The following is a 14,526-nucleotide window of genomic DNA, read 5'->3' as shown; positions in this document are numbered from 1 at the left end:
TTACCTTACCTTTAAAATTCATCAAGGCTTTTCCTTTTCCACTTCCCTTACACTGCCCTGATATTCCATCACATCCCATCTAGACTTTCACAGCAATTTGCTACTGTTACATTTCCCCCACAGTCAGCTCCCCTCCAAAGTCATGGAGAGCCTGTTAATACCTGAGTCAGCTCTTGTCACTCATCTGTTTAAAGACTGTTCTTGTTACTCAGAGTAAAGTAAGCTCACTTCCATCTTATTTTCTGTTTCCTCCCTGATTTCTCTTTTAACCATTCCCTGTCTTCTGCCCTTTAGCTACACCTGGCCTCCTTAATATATCTCAGAAATATCAGACATGCTCCTCCCTCCAGACCTTTGAACTAGCATTCCATCTCCCTGGCATAAGCTTCACTTAGATATCTGCCTAGTTTCCTCACTTAAGTCCTACAGGACTTAGGTCAAAAGTCAGATCTGGGGCTTCCCTGGTGGCCCAGGGGATAAGAATCCTCCTGCCAATGCAGGGGACACAGGTTCGATCCCTGGTCTGAGAAGATTCCACATGTCTCGGATCAACTAAGCCCATGTGCCACAACTACTGAGCCCACACGCCAGAGCCTGTGCTCCACAACAAGAGAAGCCACCGCAATGAGAAGCCTGAGCACTGCAACTAGAGAGCAGTCCCTGCTCACCGCAACTAGAGGAAGCCCATGTGCAGCAATGAAGAGCCAGCACAGCCAAAAATAAATAAAAGTCAGATCTTCATTGGTGCATTACCTGCCTCCCTATTTAAAATGACAGCCCCTCACTGTCATTTTGGTTGTCGTTTTGGTGATTGGTTACTTCCAATCACCCTTACTCTGCTTTATTTCTCCCCACAGTCCTCTTAATATTTCACTATTTACTATATTTATTACCTTTCACACCCCACAAGAACATGAGATCCATGAGGTAGAAGTTTTTTGGTTTGCTTTGTTGTGCCCTTTGCCTGGGGCAACAATTGATGCACAATAAAAATTTGCTGAATGAAAGAAGAAAGAACAACTCACAGCCCTGTATGGGGGTGAGTCTGCCTTGCCCACTGGGCTGTGGGTTTCCTGAAAGCGGGGATGGGGTATGTATTGGTCACAGCTGTGTTTCTAGCATCACCCAGCACAGAGCCAGGCATGGAGGGGATTGGGAGGTCCTATAGGAGGGTGACTGTATGTGCAAAATATTCCTGCGAGCAGATCTGTGAGAACCAGTGCTGGGTTTCCTCTTCAGTAAAGGTGGAAGTGGGGGATATCTTTGGGACTTTCATAAGCACCTACAAGGATTCTTACCAGGAGGAGGAGAGAGCCCCACCTATTTTGGAGAGTGGAGATGTATGACATTACTTACTGCCACATTGGCTTCCTTTGTGTTCCTTGAATTGCAAAGCTCATTCCAGCTTATGGACGTTTACACTTGCTAGTCCCACTCTGTGGGAACTCTGTTTTCACAGTTCTTGGAACAGCTGTTCACACTTTGGCTCAAGGAACATCTTAGAAAGGTGTGCACTGGATGTCCAGTGTGGGACTACATTTCCCAGAGGCCCTTGTTCCAGTTGAGGCCATGAAATTAGTTCTGTTGAATGGTCTGAGAGCAAATGTGATAGTTGGTACTTTATTTATTTATTTATTTGATAGTTGGTACTTTAGGGCCAAAGTTTTATTTAAAAATTCATACTGCTTAATTGAGGTATAAATGACAAAAATTGTAATGTGGTTTAAAATGTACAACATGGTGATTTGCTATATGCATCATTGTGAAGTTATTACCACAACCAAGTTAAATATCATCACCTCACAGAGTTACCTTTGTTCTTGTCTGTTTTTGGTGAGAGTGCTTAAGAGCTACTCTCTTAGCAAATTTTAAGTATACAGTACAGTATTGTTAATCACAGTCACCTTGTCCTATGCTAAATTCTCAGACCTTATTCATCTTATAACCGAAGGTCTTTACCCTTTTACCAGCCTGTCCTCATATCCCCCACCCCCAGTCCCTGGCAACCACCATTCTACTTTCTGTTCTTACGAGTTTGAAAACAAATCTAAAAAAGATTCTACATATGAGTGATATCATACAGTATTTGTTTTTCTCCACCTATTTCAGTTAGCATAATGCCATAAAGTTTCATTCATATTGTTGCAAATGGCAGGCTTTTGTATTTCTCATGGCATAATAATATTCCTTTGAATATAGATATCAAATCCTCTTTATCCCTTAATCTGTTGATGGACACTTAAATTGTTTCCATATCTTGGCTGTTATGAATATGCTGCACTGAATGTGGGGGTCCAGATATTTCTTTTAGATAGTAATTTTATTTCCTTTGGATATACCCTCAAAAGTAAGATTACTGATTCATATGGTAGTTCTATTTTTAAATTTTTGTGAAGCCTCCATCCCGGTTTTCACAGTGGCTCTACAACTTACTTTTCCACCAACAGTGCACAAGTGTTCACTTTCAAGTCAAGGCTTTAAAGAAACGTGTCAGTTTTCCATTCTTATCCTCTGCCTGGACTCAAAGGATTCTGGATCCTTAGGGGATGGTGGAATCACCACATGGAAGGTTCCTGGGTCCCTTGACCACCTTGGCAGGTTCTGTGAGTGAGAAATAAATTCCTGTTTTGTGAACTACTAAATGGTGGGGTTTATTTGTTACAGCTGCTAGCATGACCCTAAACAATATACCTTCTAGACTTTTGCTGTCTATCCCAGTGCGTATCAAACTATTTGTGATTGTGGAATAGGACCTGTTTTTGTTTTTAATATCTCCCAATCTGTCATGGACTGGTCCTATGCCCTGCACAATGGGACAAGTCTATTTCAAATACTTGGATGCCGTAACAGGTCAAATTGCTGTAAGTCTGAAAGCGCCTACTGGCAATTTCCACACTTAGCTTATTGCAAACTGTTAACAGTGGTAGACCAGTATTATCCCTGCCATAGCTTATTACCCTGTTTTATTTTTCTCTGCGACATTCACCACTCCCTGTAATTATTTACTTCTATTTGTTTGTGGTTTTCTTCCCACTAGAATGTGGGGAAACTTCCCAGATGTAAGCTCTATGTTGTGATTCTAGTACCTAGTGCAGTGCTTGGTACATCATAAGTGCTCAGAATAGTCAACTTACTCAACAGAATAAGTACTTGTTGAATGATGAATAAGCCTCGTACTTGGTGGTTAGAGGGGAGAGGAGGTAATCTACCTATTACAGAAGCCCTACAATCAAAATTCCAAATTCCAATGAGTTCACTGACAGTTGCTGACTCCCAAGTTTTCTGGTGGACCACAGCACCCAACATGATCTCTCACAACCCACTTCTCTAGGCTTCCCCCGGTAGAGACTGGACCCTCTATTCTGTTATTGTCTGGTGATATGACTGTCTTTCAGCCTGGTTTATAAGTTCACAGGAGGTACCAGTGGTACTTAAGTGGTGACTGCTCTGTCCCCAGAGTATGGCAACACATTCAAAGCCCTTGGTCAACATAAATAGATTTATGACATGAATACATGAATATGGGCAGAGGAGAACAGTGTTCTACCCTGTCTCCCATGGTCCACATCTTGGCAGGCCCCAGGATTGGTCTTGAGCTCTGGTCCAGTAGCCCTCCTCCCCCATCTACCACCTCAAGGTGCTGCCTCAGGTTGGCAATACTTGACCCACCAGACACTGAGGGGCAGGTGTCTCATTTGGCCCAAATGGATACTTAGAACCAAAGTAAGGAACAGTTTTGGATATATTTGGTGCTTTTTTTCCTCATGAGCTGGGGAGGAGGTTACCGAGAAAATAAGTCCATCATGGAGAAAATCAAGATGATGAATATGATGATGCTTCCCATAACAATCCCCAGGACTGCAATGTAGAAGGCTTGGTGGGAGGTCTCGGCTGCCATGGCTCGATTATTCCATCTGTTGCAGTGCCTTGTCTGATTGGAGGTAATAAGGAGAACAGGAATAGATGGGCATAAAAGGGTTCTTGTATGGGAGAGGGGTGAGTCTTGTATGGGACTATAGGAACACAGGGTGGGGACCTAAACCCAGAGGCAGGAAACAAGGAAGAATATGAGTCAGCCTTAGGGCCAGGATGGAGAGTGTGGGGGAAGGCAAGGATTGGCATGATTCAGATTCCCACCTGGATGGAGAAGATCACTGCCACAATTCCTATGGGAAAACACAGGAAGAGGGCCAAAATGGACAGGCACATATAGTCTTTGGGGGGCTTGGCACGCAAAATCTCAAACGTCTGGGAGTAGGAAGTGAATTATGGTTCAGTATGGCTTCTGGGTTCTGACATCCCCTCTGACCTCCTCCCTTTGACTTTCCTCCGTTCCTGTAAAGTCTTCACTGACACCCTTTAAAACTCTCACTGACTCCATTCACTTCCTACTGTGTTCTCTCTAACCTCTCCCTATTCCTTAAATACCTTCTCTGTCCTCTAGAACTGTCAGGCCCCCACTCCACCTCCATCCCCCCTACCCTATAATCCTGCTCAGTTCTCTGTAAGGCTTTCCCCATCTCCTGTAAACTCCTCACCATATTCTATAACTGCCTTTCAGATCCCTAAGCACGTCTCATTTGGTCCTTCCATTGTCCCCACAAAATCATTTACCGACTCCAAGGACTCTCATTTGGCCTCCCTGAAAACTCAGCTGATACCCTAAGAGCATTTTCTTCCTATAAAACAAACCCTCATCATTTCCCAAGCAACCTTTTCTTTGTCTCTATTCACCATCCTACTAAGAAGACCCTCATTCAACACTTTAACACTCTGACTTTTCATGTGTAAAACCATCATTATGCTCCTGCAAAATTCTCAACTTATAAAAACTTCTAATGACCTTAGTGGCTCTCTCCTTGCTCCATTTTAATATTCCTCACTTTGTCCCTATGAATCTGTCATGGTCCTGTTATAAACCTTATTGTTCACCTACTAACTCCTCCCCACTCCACCCCCCACCCCGACCGCACCAATAACCTCTCACTCGGCTCCTCTAAGACCTTCTTTGAGCAACTATAAACTCTAAGTCCTCTCCTTGTCTATACATAGCCTCTTCTCTGTCCCCTTATAAAGACCTGCCATGTCGCCCTCTAATGCCCTCTCGCTACGTCTGAAACCAGCTTCAATACCCTGTGAACTTCCTGTACACTTAATGACAGCAGCCTTCGGTTCTCCTAGACCCGTGCCTCCCTCTAAATACTTAATACCCTCCCTTCCCCTTATGAAACACTTTTTTGTCCCCTCATTCCCCTCAACCCATGCTGGCTTTCTTCCTCCCACCCTGTCCCCCAATAAATTCCCGCCCTGCCCCCTCAAACACCCCCATTAGGGCATCTGGATCTGGCTACATGGAACCTCTCCCTGACTCCATCCCTCCAGGGATTGCCATGGAGACCACGCAGGCTCCGCCTCTTACCCTGTACCTTCTCCTATTGGCTGATTGGAAGTTGCGTGTTGGGGTGGGAAACCAATGCTGATTGGTCTCATGGAGTGCGGGTCTGTCCTAAACTCTCCCGTGATTGATCAATTCTAGGAGTTATTTTTACTGCAATTTAGTTTTTTGTTTGTTTGTTTGTTTGTTTTTTGATGTTCTTTTTATTTTGTTTAGAGTTATTTATCTGTATCGGATACAAGCCCTTAGTCAGATATGCGATTTGCAATTATTATGTTTGGGTCTTTATCTTTTTATTTTTTGTCATTTGTAGAGCAAGAGTTTTTTTAATATTGGTAGAGTATATATATATATATATATTTTTTTTTTTTTTCTTTTAGGAACGTGCTTTGGTATCATGTTTAAGAACTCTGTCTAACCCAGTGTCAGAAATATTTTCTCCTATATTTTCTTCCAAATGTTTGATAGATTTACGTTATATATTTGATTGTTAATTTGAGACGTGTTATTTTCTAATATAATAAGCATCTGAGTATAATATGTTTACTTCTAAGCACTGCTTTAGCTGCATCCACATACACTTTTTTTTTGGCTGTTCTTGGTCTTCGTTCGTGCGTGGGCTTTTCTCTAGCTGCAGGGAGTCGGTGCTACGCTCTAGTTGTGACCTGCAGGCTGCTCATTGCAATGGCTTCTCTTATTGCGGAGCACTGGCTCTAGGGCACATGGGCTCAGTAGTTGCGACTCTCTGGCTTAGTTGCTCCTCACCATGTGGGATCTTCTAGGATCAGGGATGGAACCCATGTCTCCTGCATTAGTGTGGGGATTCTTTACCGCTGAGCCACCAGGGAAGCCCTATACTTCCTTTTTGATGTGTTAAATACATTTTCTAATTTCCCTTGATTCATGAGTTATTTTGACTTGCAGGATTTATTTTCCAAGTGTTTGAAGATTTTGCTGTTAACTTTCAGTTATTTATTTCTGCATTACTTTTATTATGGTCAGCACATTAGTTTTCTATTTCATATGACAAATCAACATACACTTAGTGGTTTAAAACAACAGCCATATATTGGCTTACAGTTCTGAGGATGAGAAATCCAGGAATGGTGTGCCTGAGTTCCTTGCTCAGGCTCTCACAAGGCTGATATCATTGTGTTTGCTGAAATGTCTCTTCTGTAGCTCTGGATACTCTTCCAAGCTCATGTGGTTGTGACCAAATTCAGTTCCCTGTGGCTCGGGGGCTGGGGCCATCCTCTTCCTTGCAGGTGAGCTGCCAGGATCTATTCTCAGCTTCTATAACACACCCGCATTCCTTGGCATGTGGTCCTGTTCATCTTCAAAGCTGTGAACAGAGAATCTCCTTCCATCAAAATCACTCTTGTGCTTTGTGTCTGACTTCTGTCTCTTACCTCTAGACCCACATTTAAATGCCTCATCATGTGTTTAGGTTAGGTCCATCCATATCATCTTCTTCTCTTAAGGTCAGCTGTACCATAAAATCACAGGAGTGATATCCCATCATAGTCACAATCTCAGAGATTTTACAGGATTGCACACCAGGGGCTGGAGTTCTTTTGTGGTTGGGGGTGGGGCACATTAGAGTTTTACATACCACAGTCAGATAATATGATTTTGTATGATTTAAATTCTTTGAATTTGTTAGTTTTATGATCAAAGATATAGTCTATCTTTTAAAAATTTTTTAAAATTTAAAAACAATTTTAAAGGTTTATTTCCACTGACAGTTATTACAAAATGTTTTCTGTATTCCTCATGTTGCACAATACATCCTTGAGCCTATCTTATGCTCAATAGTTTGCATTAATACCTGCCCTCATGACTTAATCACTTCCCAAAGGCTGTACATCTAAGTACCATAACACTGGGGATTAGGCTTCAAACATGTGAATTTTGGGAAGACATGAACATTTGATCTATAGCAAATCATCTCAAATTAATGATGTCAGCTTCCACTTTGAGTATCTGAAAAAAGGAGAGCAAATTACAATAAAACCAAGCAGAAGAGTAATTTCAACAAATGGTGTTGAAAAATTGGATATCCACGTGCAAAAGAAGGAAGTACACCATACATCAAAATAAACTAAACTGGATCAAAGGCCTAAACAGAAGATCTAAAACCACAAAATCCATAGAAACATCAGGGAAAGCTTAATGGCACTGGATTTGGTAGTCATTTCTTGGGTATGACAACAAAAGAATAGGCAACAAAAACAAAAATAGATAAAATGGACTACATAAAAATAAAAAAACTAGTATGTATCATAGAACATTAACAGTGAAAATGCAACCTATGATGAAATGGGATTAAATGTTTGCCAATCATATATCTGATAAGGGGCTAATATCCAGAATATATAAAGAACCCCTACTACTCATAAAAACAAAATAATCTGATTAAAAATGGGCAAAGGACTAGATATTTCTTCAAAGAAGATATGTAAAAGGCCAATAAGTATATGAAAATGTGCTCAACATCCCCAGTCATTCCCTAATGCAAAATCAAAACCATGATGATATATCTATCACCTCATATCCATCGGGATGATTACTATCAGAAAAACCTGGAAAATAACAAGTGAGGACAAGGTTGTGCAGAAATTGGAACCCCTATGCACTGTTGGTAGGGATGCAAAATTGCACAGGTGCTATGGCAACAGTATGGCAGTTCCTCAAAAATTAAAAAAAATTAAAAATTGAATTATTATATGATCCAACCATTTAACTTCTGGGTATATGTTCAAAAGAATTAAAAACACTCATGCTTTCAAGAGAATTTGCATACCCATGTTCATAACAACATTATTCACCATAGCCAAAAGGTGACAGCAACCCCAGTATACATTGATGGATGAATGGATAAACAAAATGTTGCCTATATATATATATATATATTTAGGCACATATTTATAATACATGATAATATATGTGGGTGGATCGGGGTAAAGAATCTGCCTGCAGTGCAGGAGCTGCCGGAGATGAGGGTTCAATCCCTGGGTGGGGAAGATCTGGAACAGGGCATGGCAACTCACTCCAGTATTCTTGCCTGGAGAATCCCACAGACAGAAGAACCTGGTGCACTACAGTCCGTGGAGTCACAAAGAGTAAGAGACGACTGAAGCAGCATAGCACACATGCATATACATACATGTATGTTTATATTGGGCTTCTCTGGTGGCTCAGATGGTAAAGAATCTGCCTGCAATGCAGGACACTAGGGTTCAATCCCTGGGTCAGGAAGATCTGGAGAAGGGAATGACTACCCACTCCAGTATTCTTGCCTGGAGAATTCCATGGACAGAAGAGCCTGGATATATATAAAATACATGTATTTTATATGGATAAAAACATTTTTATGTATGTATATTATAAAAACATATATATACACACACACACACACACACACACACACACACAATCCAGCTTTAAAAAGTAAGGAATTCTGATAAATGCTATAATATGGTTGGACCTTAAGGACATTATGCTAAGTTAAGTAAGCTAGTTACAGGGAGCTCCCTGGATGTTCAGTGGTTAGAACTTGAACTAATCCCTGATCAGTTAATTAAGATCCTGAAAGCCATGCAGTGCAGCCAAACAAGCAAAAAACAAACAAATAAGCTAGTTACAAAAAGGCAAACACTCTATGATTTTCATTTATATAAAAAATCTAGAGTAATCAAATGTGTAGAGACAGAAAATAAAATGGTGATTTCTAAGGGCTGGTGGCAGGGAGAGAGTGGGAGTTGTGTTTAATAGGTATAGAGATATATATATATTTTTTTTAGATATAGTTTTATAAGATGAAAACAGTTCTGGAGATTGCTTGAACAGCAATATGAAATGTACTGAACATCACCAAACTGTACATTTAATATTTGTAAGGTAGTAAATTTTGTGTTATGTGTATTTTACTACAATTAAAAAATGCCATTTATACTGATGTCAAAAATATTAAATAATTTGAGATGAATTTGACAAAAGATATGCCATCTCTGTACATTGGAAACTACAAAACATTGCTGAGAGATTTAAAAGATCAGATCAGATCAGATCAGTTGCTCAGTCGTGTCTGACTCTTTGTGACCCCATGAATCGCAGCATGACAGGCCTCCCTGTCCGTCACCAACTCCTGGAGTTCACTGAGACTCACGTCCATCAAGTCTGTGATGCCATCCAGCCATCTCATCCTCTGTCGTCCCCTTCTCCTCTTGCCCCCAATCCCTCCCAGCATCAGAGTCTTTTCCAATGAGTCAACTCTTCGCATGAGGTGGCCAAAGTACTGGAGTTTCAGCTTTAGCGTCATTCCTTCCAAAGAAATCCCAGGGCTGATCTCAAGAAGACCTATGCAAAAGGGGAGGTATACCATGCTCATAGATAGAAAGAAATAAAATATTGCTAAGTTGTATGTGTGTGCTAAGTCGCTTCAGTCATGTCTAACTGTTTGTGACCCTATAGACTGTAGCTCTCCTCTGTCCATGGGATTCTCTAGGCAAGAATACTGGAGTGGGTTGCCATGCCCTCCTCCAGGTGACCTTCCTGACCCAGGGGTCCAACCTGCATCTCTATGTCTCCTGCATTGACAAGCAGGTTCTTTACCATTAGCACCACCTGAGAAGCCCTGCTAAGATGTCAGTTCTCCTCAAATTTATCTATAGAGTCAGTGAAGTTTCAATGAAAATACTTACAGGCCTTTAAAATTTGTTTTAGAAATTTATAAGATTCTTCATAAATTCAGATGTAAATAAAAAAGAACTGGAATAGCCAGAATGACTTTGAAAAAGAAGAACAGAATGGAAGCAGTCACACTCCTTAACTTCAAGTCCTATTATAAGGCATGGAAAATGAAAAAATATGGTATTAATCTCAAGATAGAGAAATGGATCAGTAGAAGGGTACAACCTATTTTTACCCTAGAACTAGATCTTAACATATTTGAACATTTGAATTTTTAAAAAATATGCAGAGGCAATTCAGTGGAGAAGGCCAATCTTTTCAACAAATGTCCCTGGAATAATTGGACATCTATACGTGGCTTCCTTGGTGGTTCAGTTGTAAAAGAATCTGCCTTTAATGCAGGAGACTCAGGTTTGATCCCTGGGTTAGGGAGATTCCCTGGAAAAGGAGATGGCAACCCACTGCAGTATGCTTGCCTGGAAAATCCCATGGACAGAGGAGCCTGGCTGGCTACAATCCCTGGGGTCGCAAAGAGTCAGACATGACTGAGCACGCACATGCATGCATGCAGAAGAGTAAACTCAGATGCATACTTTGCATCTAATAAAAATGAACCCAGAATAGATCCTAGACTTAAATGTAAACTACAATCATAAAACTTCTAGAGGAGGATGTTAAGAGAAACCTTGGGTTAAGAAACCCTTGATTTCTTAGATCCAACAACAAAAATATGATCTGTAATAAAAGAGAAATTGACAAAATGGCCATCATCAAAGTTAAAATTTCCAATCTTCAAAAGACACTGTTGAGAGAAACAAAAGACATGGTACATGCTGGAAAATCTGATAGAGGACTTGATTCCAGAATATATCATGAACTCTTAAAATTCAGTAATAAGAAAAGAAACATGGACTTCTCTGCTGGTCCAGTGGTTAATGCTCTTCACTTCCAATGCAGAGAAACCGGGTTGGATCCCCGGTCAGGGAACTAAACTTGGCACAGTCAAATAAATACGTTTTTTTTTTGAAAAAGAAAAGAAGCAATCCAATAAAAATGGGCAAGGGACTTCCCTGGTGGTCTAGTGGTTAAGACTCTATGCTTCCATTGCCGGGGGTCACAGGTTCCATGCCTGATCAGGGAACTAAGATCCCGTATGCCACTTGTTGCAGCCAAAAAAAAAAAAAAAAGCAAAGCATTTGACAAACACGTCACCAAGTATTGATGGTAAATAAGTAGTCAGAAAGATACTCAATTGTATTAGTCACTAGGAAAAGGCATGTTCAATCACAGTGAGATATCATTACATAACTAGTAGAATGGCTAAAATAAAAAGAGTAATCATACCAGGGCTTGGCAAAGATGTGGGGCAACTGGAACTCTCATGCATGGCTTATAGGAATGTAAAATAGTACAACCACTTTGGAAAAACACTTTGGCAATTTCTTAAAAGCTAAACATGTATTTAACATATGATCTAGCCATCCCACTCCTAGTTATTTATTTATAAGGAATGAAAGCGTGTACCCACATACCTACACAAATACTTGTGTTTGAATGCTCACAGCAGCTTTATTTGTATTAGGCAAAAATTGGAAAGCATCGTAGTGTCCACTAACAGGTTAACAGATGAACAGACTGTGGCACAATCATATAATGAAGTAGTCAGCAATAAAAGGAATGAACTGTTGATAATGGAACAGCATTGATGACTCTCAAAATAATTATGCTGACTGAAAGATATTAGAGAAAAGAAGGGTGCATACTTTGTGATTCCAGTTACATAAAATTCTAGAAAATACAGACTAATCTATAGCGACAGAAAACAGATTAGTAGCCACCTGGGAAGAGATGGGAGGGAGGGATGACAAAGTGGCTGGAGAAATAAGTTGGAGGTGATGAATATGTTCATTATCTTGATTGTGGTAATAGTTTCATGGGTGTATTACTTGTGTCAAAACTCGTCACATTGTATTTTAAAATATCATGTAGTCTTGTCGATTATATTTTGATAAAACTCTGAAAGATTAAGTTAATAAAAGAGCGACAGAGTAAATTCTGTAAGTAAAAAAGAGATTAAAGGCAAAATAATTTTTTTCTTTAGGGTTTAAAAAACTAGATGGCCTATGCTGCTGCTGCTGCTGCTGCTAAGTCGCTTCAGTCGTGTCCGACTCTGTGCGACCCCATAGATGGCAGCCCACCAGGCCCCTCCGTCCATGGGATTTTCCAGGCAAGAGTACTGGAGTGGGGTGCCATTGCCTTCTCTGAAATGGCCTATCCACACTACTATATGCAAAATAGATAATCAACAAGGACCTACTATATAGCATGGGCAACTGTACTCAATACTCTGTAATAACCTATATGAGAAAATAATCTGAAAAAGAATAGATACATGAATAACTAAATCACTTTGCTGTACCCCTGAAACTAACACAATATTTTGAATCAACTATATGCCAATGAAAAATTAAAAAACAAATGCCTGGGAATTACACTTTGTGTTTATAAATCCGAATTTCTGTGACCCCAGATTGTAAATGATCCATCCTATATTTTAAAAACACAGACATTGACTCAATGTTCCAGATAAAATTTAAGAACAGTGCTGCTGCTGAGTCACTTCAGTTGTGTCCGACTCTGTGCGACCCCATAGACGGCAGCCCACCAGGCTCCCCTGTCCCTGGGATTCTCCAGGCAAGAACACTGGAATGGGTTGCCATTTCCTTCTCCAATGCATGAAAGTGAAAAGTCAAAGTGAAGTCGCTCAGTCATGTCCGACCCTCAGCGACTCCATGGACTGCAGCCTACGAGGCTCTTCCGTCCATGGGATTTTCCAGTCAAGAGTACTGGAGTGGGGTGCCATTGCCTTCTCCGAAGAACAGGGCAGCCAGCTTCAAACCTGAGCAACTCTCAACCCTCTCAACCGACATGTGCCATGCCGTGCTAAGTCGCTTCAGTCATGTCTGACTCTTTGTGACCCTAGGGACTGTAGCCCGCCAGGTTTCTCTGTCCATATGATTCTCCAGGCAAGAATACTGGAGTGGGTTGCCCTGCCCTCCTCCTCAGCCGACACAGATAAGAGCAATTCCAGCTGTAATTAGACATACTGAGAAGCACATGGACACTGTAAATGTGCCACAGAGAAGAGAACAACTTTGTTCATCTTGGCTTTTATGTTTGTTTCATGTTAACCGGCAGAAATCTTTTCTAACATAACATCAAGTCATGGACAGACAATTCTGCAGACAATACTCAAGGGCAAATAAAATCAAGCCAGTACAAGGTTTTGTACTCAACATGGTAATCGCATGCACTTCCATCTTGGGTTTTTATGAGATTGATTGGAAATTGGTTTGATTCATACCAATGCACATTCTCCAACTGCCATTTTAATTCTTTTAGTTTTCATTCCTGATGTTCAGTCTTCCAAATAAAAACTATCACAGGTATACTTGTTCCTCCAGACTAGAATTAAGGTGGCACATATAGGTAGTCCCCAAACCTGAAATTCTCATTTTATCCAGGTACTTGGCCTCCTGGAATAGACTGTATTTTCCAGGTTCCCTGGGAGGTAGCCAGAGGCCTTGTAGTTAAATTCTGGCCAATGTGTAGTTAAATTCTGGCAGCAGAATAGGTGTGTGTATAAGTGTGTGTGTAAAATTTCCTGCAAGTGTCTTAAAATGGAGTAAGCATTTCATTCCCCACCCCCTTCCTCTGTCCTACTGCCTGAGGTGAAGATGAGTCTGTCAGTCCTGGTCCAGGGCCATGACCACAACTGCAACAGAAAACGATCAAGAACAAGGTGATCGAAGTGCAGAGGGCAGAACAGGCATTGAAGCAGAGGGTGCTGGCAGAGCGGACCTGGGCTCAGATCATGTCTCCCTGGAGGGTGGCTCTCTGGGTCTGCAGGTTGCGGGGAGGGGCAGGGAGGAAGAAGCTCATGGGGGTCAGTGACAGTGGTTGGGCAGGGCTGCCACCTAGAGCTGTTTTGGTTTTGTACCCATTGCTCATGACCTGACCTGGCAGGGGAGTGCATGGGAGCTGCTTCACTTGCCCAGGTGAATGGGCACCTCTTCTGACTCACACAAGGGCTCCCCAGAGGTTGGTGCTGGCCCTGAGCCTGGGACAGTGGGTGCGGTGTGCTGGGCATTTGGAGAGAGGCGAGGCAAGCCAGGATGCCAGGGATGAAAGGCTGACCAGGGTACCAGAGGAACCTGGGTGATCCTCAGCCAGAGGCTGCCCCGAATTTTCAACGTCTGTGAAGCCTATGGGTCCTTGTCTGCTGCTGGCTTCTCGGCCAGCATCTGGGCATCCTGCAGTTGGGCTTCATCTCAGGGTCTGGGAAGCATCTGCGGATCTGTCTGGGGGCTTCATCTCAGAGGCCCTTACATCCAGTTGAGACCATAAGACTACTTCTGTACAAGACTGAGACAAAAGTG

The sequence above is a fragment of the Bubalus bubalis genome, chromosome 18 (genome assembly GCF_019923935.1).
Source record: "Bubalus bubalis isolate 160015118507 breed Murrah chromosome 18, NDDB_SH_1, whole genome shotgun sequence".
Lineage (NCBI taxonomy): Eukaryota > Metazoa > Chordata > Mammalia > Artiodactyla > Bovidae > Bubalus > Bubalus bubalis.
This window is presented reverse-complemented; position numbering follows the sequence as displayed.